Raw genomic sequence first — 6,000 nt, 5'->3', positions numbered from 1 at the left:
AAAGAGTATTTAGTAACTCAAATTTACAGTTGATTATGTTAAAATTAGATTGTGAAATAATCTATTTATAAAAGAATTTTAAATTGAAGCAGGTTTTTGCATTGTTTGGAATGCAAAAGTTGTTTTTGAAAAGTCAATTACAAAAATACCCTTCTTATACACAAAATCAACTTAAATAAAACTTAATTTGTTAAAAGAACTATTTAGTAATTTATTTAAAAATATTAACATAATAGGAGGTTGTCAGGTGAAGAGTTGGTGAAGGATGATCAACAGAAGTCAACATTTATAAATACTTATTTTAAATAATAATAAAAAAAAATATTTTGGTATTTTTACTTGTGTTATATACTCTCTTAAGCTTATTATTTCATTTTGGTTGAGTCATAAGTAATTATGGGACAAAACTTTAGCAATCCCAAACTAAATCTGATTCCGTTTAGACGGTAGAAAACGAAATTGAAAAAATTTGATCCAATCGTTAAAGAAGTTTAAAGTCTTTAAATGTAAATTTCACCAAACAGTATATTAACTATGATTTGATATATTTAGAATTACATAATATAATAATCTTGAAAGTGTAATTTGTCTTTAAATATCATGTTCTTTCAAAGAAAAAGAAGATAATTTATGAGACTTTAATTATGTGAGCTGATTTTTTTCAAGAAAGCAACCCACACAGATACACCAGAAAGGGAGAGTGAAAATGAGGCTGTAAAACCTGAAATTTTCTGGGTATTTTGTCTGAAAATAGAACATGAACAGAGGAATTAAAAAGAAAAATATGCAGAAAGTTTTTACTTTATTTCCTGAATTTTTTTTTTTTATTCCGTTTTCGTACTTGTTTTCTATAGGTTTTCTTTTCTTTTTTTCATCGGTTTTACCAAACTAAAATACAACTTCATATATTTCCATAAGATGGTCAAAATGATTTTTGAAGGTGAATTCTACCCAATATGTGTATAACAATTGGTATCTAAACAAACATCGAAATGGGAGTTTCTCATTGATGTTTGGGTAGCTCCTGAGCTGGCCCTCGGTGCGGATGGGGGGCTATGGCCGTCATTGTCGTTTGCTAGGTGACTTGGACTGACCCTCGTGATGGATGGGACGAAACGCTGTGGACATAGAGCGCGAAAGCTTTTGGATTGCACCAACTCAATCAAGTCTCACATTATTAAGCTAAGGCTTGGTAATTGGGCTTATAAACACTTGGGCATCCTTCCTTCTGCAATGGGATTTAAACTAGGTAAATAGGCCATCATGAACATTTGTCGCAAAAACATGGGGATTGGAACAATCCAATTGGATCCACATAGGCCTGGTACCATTCCTTTCGAAACCGGTTTTTAAGGGTTTGTGTTACCCAAAATGTACATAACATTAGTACAATAAGAAATCAAAGAATATATACTGAAGAAACTTCAATAACTCAATTCAATCAAGTAAAATTCATGGAGAAGTCCTTTATTTCCATTTCCTGGTGGGCTTTAGCCCGGTGCTTGTTGAAAGAGCACTAATTCAAAATCAATGCCCTATATTCTTTACTTGAGATTATTTGTCTTACATTTTTAGCATTATGAAAAACACTTTGTGAACTAATATGAAACAAAAGTGTATTGAAACTGAAAGTCAATCAATGAAGCAGGGCTTTAGTACTACTTACTGGTGGACTTCTATTCACTGTATTTAGACTTGCTGATGAGCTGTAATGGCTAATATCTTCACAGCTTTCTTTTGTTGTATTATTACTAAAAAAGGTGGTCACATCACGAAGTGTCCGAGCAAACAAGTAGCGAGGCTTCGAAGTCACTGTACTCACTTCCGTATCACCACAAAGCATTGTAAGGAGTCACTACACTTGACATTGATGGCCTCGATGAGGGCAATGTCTGAGTACACAAAAGAGCTACTCTTGTCAAGCGTTTTACTTCTTCCTCATTGAATTTTGATAATTTGAAGTCCACCCGTTTGAGTTGACAATTGTTCTCATATAGGTACCAAACCTGGGAAGCATAAAATACATAAATTATGATGTTAGTGATTAGATCAGGCGGAAAGATAGATTAGGTAATGACATGGACATGAAATTTGACTCATGTCATATCTTCTAACAGTGACAAATTGGACTCATTTCTACTGCTGGAATTATTCCATTTTTTTTTTCTTCCATGGACTTTAGAATTTATAACTAACATATACCTATTTTCAAGAGAAACGATTCATAGGGTCTGTTTTCTTGATGATGCAAACCAAAAGTACAAGAATAGAAGCCATCTCGGACTCCATAAAGAAGGGAACTAAAGTATAATAGAGCACAGAAATGTCATTCATACCCAATCAAGATACATCTTCTATTCTTCCAACACTACAAGAAAAACTACTTTTTGCAACCAATTTTTTTGTAACTAGGCAAAAATAGTTGTAGATACCCTATATTTAGTAACTAAATTTCAATTAGTTGGCCAAAGGGAATAAAATTCTAGGGCCCATTTATTCTCGCCTTTGACGTCTAAAATTAATATTTTGCGACTAATTTGATTTGTTGCCCAAAATATCACATCAGCGACTAATTTATTTGGTTGCCAAATCTTGCGCAAACACAATTGGCAACTACAACAAAGGATTCTGCAACTAAAATTATGGTTACAGAGAATAATTATTTGCAACTACTGAATAGTTGCTAAATTAGATGCAAATATTTATTAATTACTTTGTAACTATTTTTATTAGTTACAAAATAATGCAATTACCGAAATATCCAAGCTTCTGACAATAATTACAAAGGGCCCATGGTACATTTGGCAACTAATTATTTTGTGCATATTACAAATAGTTGCAAAAACTCATGTATAGCAACTAAAATATATTTAGTCGCTAAAAGTTGATGAATTTTTTTGACCCCAACTTTCCCGGTGAAATGAAAAAATATTATTTTAATTTGTGACTAAAATTATTGTTGCATAACTAGTTAATTAGTTGCAAATTATCTTCTTTTGGCAACTAAGATTTTAGTTACCAAATGTATGGTAAATTTTTAGCGCCCTATGTTTCCGCTTGAAATAAATTGAAATTTTGGATATGTTATTTTGGCAACTAAAGATATAGTTGTTAATAGGATTTTTTTCCAACCAAAAATGTTAGCCACTAAATATTGTTTATTAAAAATAATATATACTACTAGTAACCAAAATCAATTATTGTTTGATTCTACTTTTGCCCCTTATATTACCCCATTGAAGGTAACTTTTTTTTTTTAATTTTTTATTTTTTTATGTCAAACCTCATTCTTTTACGGATGGTATTTTAATTTTATTGTTTGATTTTCAATCCGTTTCTTCACAACATTTGTTTTAATTTGTTTAAGCATATGTTGTTAGTGACGTTCCTAAATGGGTGGCTTTAACTTCGTAATGGGTGAGCAAATTCCGGTGATCGGAAAAAGCAAAGGGAGATTGAGCAAATGGGAGGTGAGTAAAGTTTGATATTTCCCCTTTTTGTTGATTTATGATTCAATTGGTTTAAAGAACTCTCTTTGGATTGTTTTGTCTATGATTTGGTATAAATTCATGAAAACAAAACTAAAATAGGGAGATTGATTTCAATAAATTGATGTGGGTAGAATATACATATGTTCCTAAACAAAATTTGGTTAAAGATGTGATTTTGATATAAGGATTCACTGTACAAAAATCTGACCATCTAGAATTCCAAAAATTGTTTGTATGTTTTGGGTTTTCGTGTGAAGCTAAATTTTGGATATCCTGTTTTAGACTTCTTGAGGAGTGTTTAGAAATTTATTTCACTCAAAAACTCGAAGGATTGAATTTTATATGGATTTTTGAAGTTGCCTTGTGAATTCTGGAATTTTCGTTTTCTGCAGAATATGTATTTTTGGAAAATGATGTGATGCTTATATTCTTATCCAAATTGATTTTTAAGTTCTGGTGAATCCTATATGTGTCTAGTTTAATTTTGGAGAGTTTCATGAGGTTTGGATTAAGAGCTGAATTGTTATGAATTTTTCAAGTCAGTAACCCCAATTCTGGAAACAGGGGACATATTTGAATAAGTTGAAAGAAAATTGTGTTTTAAATAGTTATTGATTCCGGAATGACTTGAGAAAATTATGCAAACAACTTATGTGTCTCTAGAACTCCCTGCTAAAATTATGGCTTAAAATGATGAATGAAATTTTTAAGAAAAATTCGAGAGCAACCAATGTTTGATTATGAGACATGGGGATGGAAAGAGTGTGTTCCTTCAAGAAAGGTCTTTGGAGATTCATCTACAGGGACAAGTTTGGAGAAAGATACATTTGAAAGTCAATGTTCATTTTTGACAGAGCAAGGTTAACTGAATTTTGCAATTTTGCTAAGAGAATGGACTAGATAGATTACTTTTACTTATTATAGACTAATTTGATGAAGTATTATTTTGCGCAAGTGAGTCCACACTTTCAAGGTTCAAAATCCAGTGGTGGAACCTTGTCTAGACCGATAGTAGGGAAAGTGGAGAGGAAGGTTCCAAACGAAGGAGAATATCTGTTAGTGTATGCCCAAGGAACCAATTGTGTCGTCAGTTCCAATGCATTATGTTTTATAAATATATGTTAATGTATATAGTTTGCATATACATTTTATCTTATCAATAGAAGAAAGTGTTCTTATTTCACATGTGGTTTATTGCTTCATTTATATATATATATGTATTACATGTGAAATGTCCGGATGATACAAATCTTTAGAAAATCAAAATCATCAAAGTATTCCCTACATAGGTAATATTAATTAGGCAATAATATTACATAGTAGGCATGCTGAATGCCTCCGTAGAATATCATGTGATGGTATTGGTGTGGGTGATTATAAAAGTTATATCACTAGGGCATTAGCATGGATACGCGGTTAGTGAACTGTTTATCGAATATGGCCATTTATGATGAATCACATGGACATTTAAAATGTAGTCAATGATTTATCATAAGATCGTACTAGTGTATTATTAATCCTTAGACCTAAGATATCACTGTTGGATTCTGCATAAACGCATATGGTTCATATGGTGTATAAACACGAGGCTAATCATGTCATATGTTAATAAGCCGATTTAGCCATGTGTTGTTTATGTGTGAGGACAAGTGATAGTCAAGATGGGATCAGTTGACTTGGTATAGATTGATATCTAGTTCCTAGACAAATGTCAAGATACATTGGAAAGGGGAAATCTCCAGCCAAGGTATATAAAATGTTACATGAAAGGTTGTTTCATGGTGAACGTTCCATATGTATTGAATTAAAATTAAGATAAGGATTTTGACATACTATGAATCCATTCTTAATTGGGATTAGACAGCGGAAAGATTTGATTATACAACGTGTATGATTGTAAAAGGTTTGTTGGAGTATATCTTTATTGTGACTTAGGGTTTATGGAGCATTGCTAGATGCCTACTATAATCAGTAAGAGTTTTATTCATAAAGAGTTATGACAAAACATATCGAAATAGACTGTGATATTGGGCCCACGGCTAGGCCACAGTGAACCTAAGAGGTCACATACAAAAACTAAGGAGAATGGAGAAATAGTAAAAGAGAGTTTATTATCCAAGGTTGGCTAGCACCTACCAAGGGTAATAAAGCTATTTATATTAATCATTTTCTTTATATTAAATTGATTTTATAGGGGGTTGTAATTGTAAACAATTAAGGGTTAAACTGTTATGTAAACAATTTAAGAGTTAAATTGTTAATTGTGACTAAATGTTAATCCAATGTTATAATTTAAAGAAGTTTAACAACTTCATAACAATTATGGAATTGTTTAAGGAAGTCCAAAACAATTATTGAATTGTTTACAAGGATTCCTATACAAAGAACATGATATATCGATTTTTGTGTAGAGAAAAAAATATCTCTAAGAACCCTAAATCTCTCTCTCGGCCAAATTTCTTCTTCTCTTGGTGTGGATACTCTTTTGCTTAATTTCATTTGAAATTAA

This window comes from Pistacia vera, unplaced genomic scaffold (assembly GCF_008641045.1).
Source record: "Pistacia vera cultivar Batoury unplaced genomic scaffold, PisVer_v2 Contig68, whole genome shotgun sequence".
Lineage (NCBI taxonomy): Eukaryota > Viridiplantae > Streptophyta > Magnoliopsida > Sapindales > Anacardiaceae > Pistacia > Pistacia vera.
Note: the sequence above shows the minus strand (reverse complement) of the source record.